Source organism: Aedes aegypti, chromosome 1, assembly GCF_002204515.2.
Source record: "Aedes aegypti strain LVP_AGWG chromosome 1, AaegL5.0 Primary Assembly, whole genome shotgun sequence".
NCBI lineage: Eukaryota > Metazoa > Arthropoda > Insecta > Diptera > Culicidae > Aedes > Aedes aegypti.
The window spans coordinates 271,407,209-271,419,541 of NC_035107.1; the positions used below are offsets into that span (position 1 = coordinate 271,407,209).

Here is a 12,333-nt window from a genome sequence, read left to right on the forward strand (position 1 = left end):
TTTTGCTAATCCGTCGGAGTCCATACTAGTTGAAAAAAATAATTTATTGTATGTTTTGCACGAAAATTTTGTTCTATGATTTATTAAATATGTGTGTTCGATAGTGAACTGCCCACCCAGCTACGTTACAGTAAAGCGATCGTCATGAGTGGGTGAATGAAACCCCCACTCTCCAATATAGCAGAGAATGAGTTGCAGGTTCCAATAAAAACACTCTCCGTTGTCAGTGTAGAGTAATAAATATGTCAACTAAAATGATGTAATAGCTGAGTTTAGCGATATCTAGTCAGTCGCATTTGGACAACAGGTCGTACTAGCCATAGTTCTTAGTAAAGGTCAAAATATGTAAAATTAAGTGTTGTAAATATATTCGGTTAATTGTAATTAAAAGTAGTTCGGTATTCAATGTTACGTGTTATGTGTTAATTACTGATTCAGAAGCATATAAATTCCCATTCGTGTTGGGGGATTGCTGGCCAACATACAGTCCACTTCAAGCAACCGCAACCCCAAGGACTCTCCCCCAACAATGTGTAAACTATTTTTTTCTTAAATAATGGTAAATTTTGTAAGGAAGCACTTTGCCGAAGACGTCGTATCCCTAACTTTATGCGTTTTAGAGTTATTTAAGTTTAACTGTGGGAAAACTGCATGTAAATATTATTTATAATTTTGATTTAATGTTGTTATGGGAAACATTTTTATGTGGAAAGAAAGTCTCCCTTGTAGTGTTGCCATAGTTATGAATACCATGTTAATATATACACAGTCACTAAAATATAGCTTAGAGGTTTAAATACAAAATACAAATATTCATCTTCGACATATACATTCGAATTTAATAAAATGCGCTTATTTTATGAAGTTTATGAAGAATTACCATAATTTGTGCTTTTTCGCTAACAACGTTAACCCGTATAGGCCTGAGTGAATGCAAAAAATCTAAAACCCTCACCGCTCAGCAAATTCTTAACGGATTCAAATGATTTTTTGTCAGTTTACTGGCCCACATATCTAGTTTCTAGAAGTGGCCAGAGGAACTCGGAAATATTCCTGTGGCCTGAGTTATTCCGGTGGGTCACTGGGTCAAGTCGGGTAAAAAAGGACTATTTTTTGGGACATGCTAAGATACCTTTACTTATTTGCAATGACAATCATTTTAATTTGCATAAATCATTAATATCTGATATTCAACATTATGAATGCAGAGTTTTGCATCGTTTAAAATATACCGGATGTGGCAATTCGGAAGTAAGGCCCGGAAGAACCGGCTATAGATTTGTTGGATACTAAACCGTTTCAATTCTCGAAAACTAGAAATCAAACATAATTGTGCACTAAAATGCGTTCCCATAAGCTTGGCACAGATGTTCAGATACAAATTTGCCACTTTATCGTAAATTTGAGGCGTCCCGGGACCCGAAAATAATCATTTGTAGGATCAATCAAAAGCAAAACTCATAGTTATCCAATTCAATCGTTTCTCAAAAGGTTCACAATGATGCAATTTTCTTAAAATTCCGACATATAGTGGCCACATTAAAGCCGATTCTGGAAATTATCTGTGACTTGAAATTTGCCTACTTCCAGGGGCACAAACGCATAGTGACCTTTTCACCCGACCTGACCCAGTGACCCACCGAAATAACTCCGGCCACAGGAATATTTCCGAGTTCCTCTGGCCACTTTTAGAAACTAGATATGTGGGCCAGTAAACTGACAAAAAATCATTTGAATCCATTAAGAATTCGCTGAGCGGTGAGGATTTTAGAATTTTTGGCTTCACTCAGGCCTATACGGGTTAACAAAATTGTGTAATATATTGAGCGCCATCAGGAGGAATACATATGACCCACTATTCTGAATACTATCTAAAAAGCTAAAACCTGTGCATCAAATTATAAAACCATCCTTAACACCAATTATATCTTAAATATGATGCGTCACTTGATTTCCTTCGGCTAATGTTCGAAATTGGATCACATTTTTCTGCAAAAATAAAATAAAATAAAATTTTTGCCTTCAGTAAAACTCTAATAACTCTAAAACGCATTAAGTTAGGGAAATGATGTCTACCGCATTTTTTTTTTCTTACAAGATTTACCAAATCTCCTGCTATATGCGTTCCAAAGTGAATTTGAACTGAATTGAATTTCTTTTTTATTAAAGGAATTTTCTGCCGGAGACAGGTTCATCCCTTGTCAGATTAAAAAACAAGCCTGAAGGGGCATCATGGAAAAAAAAACTACAAAAGTGCTGCAACTCAACCTAAGAATACAGAGTTGTTACACAAAGTTTTTAAATCGGCATAATTTAAAAAACCAATAAGCTTATGTGATTGCACCAAAGAAGAGGCTAGATACCGTAAAGTACCCATATAACGCGCACGCTCCTAATTTCGTTCACTAACATTTTCAACATGTTTTGCGGAGGAAAATTTTGTTGGCAAGTATTTTGAATAATTCTATTTCAGCCATGAAGTGCTTCGTGAAGCCCAAGCAGGATGATTCGATTTTTGCGTCGTCGGACAGGTTTTGTTCCAGGTTTCGCGCGTGTTTTCGTCGACGGAGAACTTTTTTTTCCTGTTTTCGTGCGTCTTGCTGGGTAGGTGTTTGGGAAATCCCAAGCAAAACGGTTCGTTTTCGGGACGCCAAGAAGTTTTACTGTTCGCACTGTGTGAGAACGAAAAGATATGTGTGTTCAGCGAGGATGGATAACCAACTGGTGAGTTCGTTTCATGCTTATGATAACACATTTTTGTTTCTTGAAAGCGTAACTTTTATGTAATATTAAAACAAACTTTGTATAATTCGTCACTATAAATATCGGAATTATTCCTGTTGCATATAATTTAAAATATATATGTACATGTAATTTTAAGTATTCGCCATTAATAAAAACTTCTTTTGAATTGTTCGACATTAAAGATGTTGACGTATTTTTAAAATCTTCTACCAAAAACTTCTCGAGACAAAAATACACAACTAGCTCTAAATATAAGTCGTATACTTCCCCCTTGTCCCCCTTGTGACCAAAGGTGCCTCTCAGATCATTTCTTCCCTCACTAATAAACTCCCTTTCCGTGGTGATTGTGGAGATGCAGAGGTATTCTCGGTCTCTTGAAGCAACAATCATTACAGCCTAAGATTCCTTCCCCATCCCAACTGACTGTAAGGATTTGGCCGGCGCCGTTATTGATCAATTATATTAGATCTGCTAAAATTGCACTTCGAGAGTAGGCGGAAACTCCCATCCCTTATTTATTTGGATCGTAGTGCAATTCTTACCAGTTTCGATCAATCACGGAGTAGCAACCATTGACATGTACAGTCAGTCTATGCTATGCTAAAAGGTTTTGAAAACAACTAAGAGTTGACTTACAAGATATCATCTTCTAGCAACGTTAAATGTCGCCTCTAGCTATCATAGCATTCACGAAACTGTTATAAAACATTAATAAAACCATACGAATGCCAAATTACTGTGCCATCGTTACTTGGGCGTGCACATATACAAATTCCAACGGTATATTCATACCATTTTTACAAATTATTCTTTTGCTAGCAAAATCAGATAAAACTGATGAAATGAAGTAGTTCTTGTCAAAAAGCATTTCGAAAAATCTAGTTTATATAGTCAAAATCGGCACGGTAAATGGCTGGGCATGGCGTACCATTGGTACCTCGCGTACCTACAGGAATAAAATAGCCCCATTGTGTGGTCCTTAGCCTCTTGCCCAGCAACTCCTATCCCTACCTCCTCGTGGTACTGGCCGGGGTACGAGTAACCTTGGGGAAGATCGGGTAACCAACCCCCGGTGGGAACTTTGTTCGTATGCTGACAGGAAAGGGGGGGGTTTGCTTCTGCAAACCTTGAGCGTCTGTACTCCATGTTAGGAGCGGCTCACAACAGCGTCTGTTCCCCATGTCAGGGGCGGCTGATCATCGTCCGAGTGCCAGAGAAGGACTCTAAGCTAAACTGCGCACTATGGCCCTCCGAACATAAAGGGGGAATGGTCCTCCGGAAATCTAGGGGGTTGGTGTCAGGCCCTGCAAGCCAGCCGTAAAAATACACCAGCACAGGAACGTCAACGAGAGAATACGGACCGGAACAATCGGCAAAGACCACAGCGACGAAAATGGACTTGCGGTTGGAAACTCGGTACGTGGAACTGCAAATCTCTCAACTTCATCGGAAGCACACGCATACTCTCCGATGTACTGAAGATCCGCGGTTTCGACATCGTAGCGCTGCAGGAGGTGTGCTGGACAGGTTCGATGGTGCGAACGTTTAGAGGTAATCATACCATCTACCAGAGCTGCGGCAACACACGTGAGCTGGGAACAGCTTTTATAGTGATGGGTGATATGCAGAGGCGCGTGATCGGGTGGTGGCCGATCAATGAACGAATGTGCAAGTTAAGAATCAAAGGCCGATTCTTTAACTTCAGCATAATCAACGTGCATAGCCCACACTCCGGAAGCACTGATGATGACAAGGACGCATTTTACGCGCAGCTCGAACGCGAGTACGACCGCTGCCCAAGCCACGACGTCAAGATCGTCATAGGAGATTTGAACGCTCAGGTTGGCCAGGAGGAGGAGTTCAGACCGACGATTGGAAAGTTCAGCGCCCACCGGCTGACGAACGAGAACGGCCTACGACTGATAGATTTTGCCGCCTCAAAGAATATGGCCATTCGTAGCACCTATTTCCAGCACAGCCTCCCGTATCGATACACCTGGAGATCACCTAAGCAGACAGAATCGCAAATCGACCACGTTTTGATCGATGGACGGCACTTCTCCGACATAACCGACGTCAGAACCTATCGTGGCGCTAACATTGACTCCGACCACTACCTGGTGATGGTGAAACTGCGCCCAAAACTATCCGTCATCAATGATGTACGGTACCGACGCCCGCCCCGGTACAATCTCGAGTGGCTGAAACAACCGGATGTCGCCAATGCGTACGCGCAGCATCTTGAAGCAGCGTTGCCGGATGAGAGCGACCTCGATAGGGTCCCTCTTGAGGACTGCTGGAGGACAGTCAAAGCAGCCATTAACGACGCTGCCGAAAGCATTGTCGGATATGTGGAACGGAGCTCAAGAAACGATTGGTTCGACGAGGAGTGCCAGGAGGTTATAGAGGAGAAGAATGCAGCGTGGGCTGCAATGCTGCAGCATGGTACGCGGCAAAACGTGGAACGGTACAGACTGAAGCGGAAACAGCAAACCCGCCTATTCCGGGACAAAAAGCGCTACCTGGAAGAGGAATGCCAAGAGATGGAGTTGCTGTACCGTTCTCAAGAAACGCGGAAGTTCTATCAGAAGCTCAACACATCCGCAAAGGCTTCGTGCTGCGAGCTGAGATGTGCCGGGATAAGGATGGGAGCATCTTGACGGACGGACGCGAGGTGATCGAAAGGTGGAAGCAGCACCACGATGAACACCTGAATGGCGCAGAGAACACAGGCACTGAAGGTCAGGACAAAGAAGGCGATGGCTACGTCAGCACAGCGGACTGCGGAAACCAACCAGCTCCCACGATGGGGGAAGTTAAGGATGCCATTCAACAGCTCAAGAACAACAAGGTCGCTGGCAAGGATGGTATCGGAGCCGAACTCATCAAGATGGGCCCGGACAGGTTGGCCGCTTGTCTGCATCGGCTGATAGTCAGAATCTGGGAAACGGAACGACTACCGGAGGAGCGGAAGCAAGGCGTTATATGCCCTATCTACAAAAAGGGCGACAAACTGGAGTGTGAAAATTATCGTGCAATCACCATCCTAAACGCCGCCTACTATCCCAGATTCTCTTCCGTCGTCTATCACCTATAGCAAACGAGTTCGTGGGAAGTTATCAAGCAGGTTTCATCGACGGCCGCTCGACAACGGACCAGAGCTTTTCCGTGTGGCAAATCTTCCAGAAACGCCGTGAGTACCAGGTCCCTACGCACCATTTGTTTATCGATTTCAAGCCGGCATACGATAGTATCGACCGCGTAGAGCTATGGAAAATCATGGACGAGAACAGCTTTCCCGGGAAGCTCACAAGATTGACCAGAGCAACGATGGACGGTGTGCAAAACTGCGTGAAGATCTCGGTCGAACACTCCAGTTCATTCGAGTCTCGGCGGGGACTACGACAGGGCGATGGACTTTCATGCCTGTTGTTCAATATTGCGCTTGAAGGTGTTATGCGGAGAGCCGGACTTACAGTCGAGGCACGATTTTCACGAGATCCAGACAATTTGTTTGCTTCGCGGACGACATGGATATTACTGGGAGAAAATTTGAAACGGTGGCAGATTTTTTTCACACGCGAAGCAACAAGAGTCGGGCTAATGGTGAATGCGTCGAAAACAAAGTACATGCTGGTTGGCGGAACTGAGCGCGACAGGGCCCGCCTAGGAAGCAGTGTTACGATAGACGGGGATACCTTCGAGGTGGTGGACGAGTTCGTCTACCTCGGATCCTTGTTGACGGCTGACAACAATGTTAGTCGGGAAATACGAAGGCGCATCATCAGCGGAAGTCGTGCCTACTATGGGCTCCAGAAGAAACTGCGGTCAAGAAAGATTCAACCCCGCACCAAATGTACGATGTACAAAACGCTCATAAGACCGGTAGTCCTCTATGGGCACGAGGCGTGGATTATGCTCGAGGAGGACTTGCAAGCTCTTGGGGTTTTCGAACGCCGACTGCTAAGGGCGATCTTCGGCGGCGTACAGGAGAATGGCGTGTGGCGGCGAAGGATGAACCACGAGCTCGCTCAACTCTACGGCGAACCCAGTATCGTGAAGGTAGCTAAAGCTGGAAGGATACGCTGGGCAGGGCATGTTGCAAGAATGCCGGACAACAACCCTGTAAAGATGGTGTTCGCTACGAATCCGGTCGGAACAAGAAAGCGTGGGGCGCAGCGAGCTAGGTGGATTGACCAGGTGCACCAGGACCTGGAGAGTGTGGGACACAGTCGAGGATGGAGAGAAGCGGCCATGAACCGAGTGAATTAGCGAATTGTAGTTGGCGAGGCTTTATCAAGATAATTGATTTGAAGCCAAATAAGTAAGTAAGTAAGTAAGTAATTATGACATCTGTTTTACAGACTGTTGTGTCTACCTATCGTAAGAGTCATTCTTTTACCTAATATTCAGGTACCTCTTAGTAGATAGTACCTACGGGATTTCTGTGTTATATATACTGGCTGCCGTGGGCGCAGAAGGCGGAGACTCCCCGAACTGTGTGAATAACATATTATTTTATTCTTTATTTGTAGGATATAAAATTGACCATCTAGTAAAATGTATTTCATCGTATTGACCACGAAATTTTAAGCAAATTATATTTTTTTTGTTGTGTTTAAGTCGAAACACAAATGCACAGTGAATGGACCCTTTTCAATACTCATGGTTCCTATTACCGTGCATTAGTGTAAAAGGCTTGAAATTATAGAGTAATATTGGATTTATTATTATGTTGTGATTTAACTACTTCATAATTAGTTTTTGAACGAATATGAAATGGTTTAGACAATACAGTCAAACCTCGTATAACGATCCTAATAAAAAAAATAATGATTTAACCACTTTTTCAATTTTCTATGGCTTTTAAAATAAGATTTGAATTCCCTTGAAAATGAGTGCCCAAACTACTAGCAACAAAATTGTTTCACTGACAACGTTTCTTCAACAAATTAAATTGAACCCTGACGAAAACTATATGCACGGTAAATGGTGCACTAGCATGCACGGTGGCATAGAACGGCACGAGACTACCTTAACATGACATTTATAAACAGAATTCTCGCGTACTCTAGGATAACGCCCTAAAAGCCATTGGTAACCGTGTGTAGCTCGTTGTTTCTGTGTAAATGAACGAATAAGCAACCAAACCATCATCCCATACAAGTAGTAAATGATCCTTTTATCACCATAGCGTTGTTAAATAACCCGTAAATCCACTCAAATGCTCAGAAACAACGAGCTACACACATGATTACCAATGGCTTTTAGGGCGAGATCATATGTTATCCGAGAATTGTTGAGTATATTTTTGTTATGTATCAGTGTTAGATTTTTTTTTCTCAAATATATCTCTAAAGGCACTTTGGATAAAATTTTTAATGAAATTCATAGAAAACTTACTATTGAGCCCAAAAAAAAAAATACCAGGAATAATGTCTAAAAATAGCTTGACGTCATCTCAAGAAAAAAGTTACATGAAATTTGAATTCCTTGAAATTGAGATGTTTTCGAAGGATTCTTTCAAACTTTATCTAAGTTTTTTCTTGAGATAAAGTCAAGATATGCAATTCCTGAAAAAAAGCACTGAAACCATCAATGTATAGATCATTAGAGAAATTTCGAGTGCAATTCCCAAGTAACATAAGAAGTTGAACAATATACAGCTGAAATAAGTTTTAGAGCGGTATAATCAACTCTTATTCCACTAAAATGCTGGAATAGGAAATATTTAAGGTGAAACGGTTTAGAATCAAATTCTATGATTGCACTGAAACTTCAAAGGCACAAATCTCAAGAAGAAAGTACACCCGATTCTGTTTTTGCACGGATTTTTTTTACACGGTCGTGCAAAAAAAGTTTCCATACATTTTTTTCCGCCAAAACCTTATTTTTGCTTGAAACGTCGAGAAATGGTGTTACTTTTTTTGCACGGTTTTTGAAATTTTGAACTGAAAACTTTTTTTGCACGGTACGCATCCCCCGTGCAAAAACAGAATCGGGTGTATCGAACAACAGCGCACTTTTTATTTTGGCTTTTGCACTAGCAGAAAGCTTAAAATAAGAAGATCAAAAGTGTTTGCTAACTATTTCTCCAGTTCAGTGCCTTCGAAAACGTAAGTAGGGGCACAAGTCGGCCATTGTGACGGTTATCTTTGGATTCCGAGATGTTTCACCTTAAAGGCATCTTTCGGGAAATTGTTGAACTTGTTGAACACTTGAAAAAATACTTAATGGATGAAGAAAAAAGAAAGCTTTGGAGAAGTGTGGATGTTAGAGTAAATCTCATGAACTCATGCACTGTGTCTTTTACTACCCTCACTCCCACTGAGCCCTAACTCTCTGCTACGCCCTTCAAGATACTCTTTCAAGTTCGGCTCGGATTCTGATCGAGAACACAACAACATTATCTTAATCAACAGTCATTTTTTGAGTGTACTTACAGTGTTTTGTGTGTGTATGTGTAGGTGTGTTCTTCGTTGGCCGGCCGACGTAGGGAAATCTCAAGCTGCAACGGGGACTTCGTCTGGTGAGGGCTACTAGCTCTCGGGATGTTGGGGCTTGATCGGTTGAGTTACCACGGGGGAGATCGTTCTTTAGGGGCCCAGATAGCCGTAGCGTTAAACGCGCAGCTATTCCGCAAGACCAAACTGAGGGTCGTGGGTTCGAATCCCACCGGTCGAGGATCTTTTCGGGTTGGAAATTTTCTCGACTTCCCAGCGCATAGAGTATCTTCGTACCTGCCACACGATATACGCATGCAAAAATGGTCATTGGCAGTGAGCTCTCAGTTAATAACTTTGGAAGTGCATATAAGAACACAAGCTGAGAAGCAGGCTCTGTCCCAGTGGGGACGTAATGCCAGAAAGAAGAAGAAGAGATCGTTCTTTACTCGCTATCGTCGGTCCACAATAGTGGGGACGGAATGGGCACTTTGATATCATTCTCGAGTGCTAACCTCACAGAACCGCCACAGTGATAGACAAGCTACGATACGAGAACGTCCCGTACACGTGCTTCGTCGGCCTCTCAACCAAGGTGCTTTGACTAGTTGACGGTAATATGACGTAATCATTGCTAACTTGGTAAAAAAAAACACCAATGGGTCCTGATCTATGCGAAAAATACTTCTAATAATGAAAATTTAATTTGGAGCAGAAAATAAAATTCAATTTACATCGTGTTTTAAAATTACACTTCATCAAAAGATGTCGAGACGTGTACATTTAAACGTCATTAAATTTAACTTGGATTAGATTACAAAATGGAGTTTGCTTGATATGATTTGTTTTGTTTCCAGCTGCCCCACAATCACACGAATTGTTTTCCACTCTTTCTCGTAACAAAAAAACACAAAACACTCCATCACACGAAAAACTTTATTGATAATTGGGTCCTAAAATGTTTAATGAATTCTTGTTTTTATTTAATAATACGAAAGAGCATGTTTTTGCAACTACTTTAGCATTTTTTCTAACTCAAATAACGGCTATAACATTTTTAAACTTCAATTTTAAAAATGATTCCAAATATGAACCTTGACACTTGTGATCAAGTTTGACATTCACAGTTTCGATAAAAATGCCACAGGGCATATAGTTTTAACACTGGGGTTGTTCCTACCTGACATTTCAGCAGGGACACGGAAAACAAAATATACCCAAAATTTGAGTTTAAATCAAAGGGTGGGACAAAATCTCAAAGATCATGAAAAAATGTTTTTTTGGACTTAAACAAATGAAAATCATTTAAAAATTGAGTAAACATGTGTTTTTGTCCTAAACTTAAGCGTTTGATACTAAAATTGGGACAGGGCTTTAGGACCCAATTAACTGCGAATGATATTAAAATATTTAATAACTTGAATTAATCGGAACTTTCATTGAAGAGGGCTAATTATCGCAATGTATCTCGCCGTTCATCTATCTGCTGCTCGTGGAAATGCGGGTGCCTGGAAATTATCAAACACCAGATACATTCAACATTTGTTTGGCACAATATGTTGAGTAGAGTCTTACCTGAAAGTACAAAGGTGTATCGAACGCATGCAATCGCGTATGCAAGGTAAATAGAATGTCTTATAATTACCAACAGTAGCACTAACTCACAAAAGAACTTCTGATCCGTGGTAATGCGCAAACTGACAAACAACACTTCGGCTATGTTGTTTCACACGACGATTGAAATTTTAGTTGATAATAATGGAAAAACTAGCTTATGTCGAATTATTTTTGAGGGAAGCATTAAAAATACATCGCATGGTGATATACCTAGTGTGAAAACAAATGTATTATTGTGTTTTTTCATGCTCTTACTAGGGTAAAAGCACCAATTTTCGACCCATTCATACGCTTTTGGCCTACTTTGTATGAAAATCCGAAAATTGGCACAGAATTCTTGTGGGTCGAAAATTAGTGCTTTTCCCCTATGTGCATTGCATTTACATATAATTTTAACGATTATATGTTCAACTAATGTAAACTCATAGCATTCAAGATTTACTCGTCGTTTAAGATAAAGATGAATCTCAGCCAAACCTCCAATTTTCAAAAGTTCAAATCTGGAGAACCAAACTTCCATTTCAGCTGAAAATTTGAGCGATTAGACACTGGCTGGAAGTATCCAATCGATCAAGTTTTCAGCTCGATTAGAAGTTCGAATCTGAAATTGGGTGAAATCTTACTTAGAGAATTCTTGAAGGAATTGTATGAAGTCCTTATATCTTGTTTTTATTTTTGGGAACTAGCTCTGTGAGAATCGAACACACGACTCCCTGATCACTAGATAGGGCGCGCTACCCCTACACCACAAGAGGACTTACGAGAAGAACTTTTTGGCAAATTTCACATCAATTTGTCCCAATTGCAAAATATATGTAATGTTTAGTTTTACGGTAGTTGTCCCGTTTTTATATATTTTCGTAAATATAAAGTATAACATCAGATCTTCGACCGATTTTCATGGTGGTGGCTAGTAGAAGCATCCCTCATGAGGTCTAAGGTGATCGGGGTCAAAATCTATGTTTCAAGCTTAAATCCAAGGTTGCCCATATTGCCCCGTCTACCCCTACCGGTGGACAGTCAATAATTTAAATGTGAGATTTAAATGTCGGCTCTGTGGGATACCGATGGATAGCTGTACTGCATGGTGGGATACAATAAGACGCGAATCATTATCAATGTCAATTGAATTACATAATATTCAAATTGAAACTGGTTTAGTGTTCAAAACAATGTAGTGGTAGGATTCAGAACTACGAAAAATAACTGCTGTATGTTTTGCATTGAAGGTGTAGTATTCGCCATCTAACGCAAAGCTGAAATGCATAAAATAGTGATTGGGGCATCCCAATCAAAGTTACTTGCAATAATATTTAATGTAACCGTACTGAACTGTTATTTAGCAAATATCAAGCCTGTTTTCGCGAGGGCCATTGCTTTCAAGGCAGGGTACGATTTAGTGCAAATAAATGAGCTGATTATATCTGTACATGGTTTCTAATTGGGCTGATACGTGCAACGCTGGATGACTCGAAATCGAGAGTTTGAATTACAGACAACGTATCCACCTGGTTTGAGACGTTAGATG

The 12,333-nt window shown here is 41.1% G+C and overlaps 1 protein-coding gene across 8 annotated transcripts in view; it reads left to right on the top strand.

The window, feature by feature from the left end:
• Window positions 1–12,333, top strand: part of LOC5576390 (sodium/calcium exchanger 1) — a 641,354-nt gene that overhangs the window by 581,633 nt on the left and 47,388 nt on the right. The window lies entirely within an intron of this gene.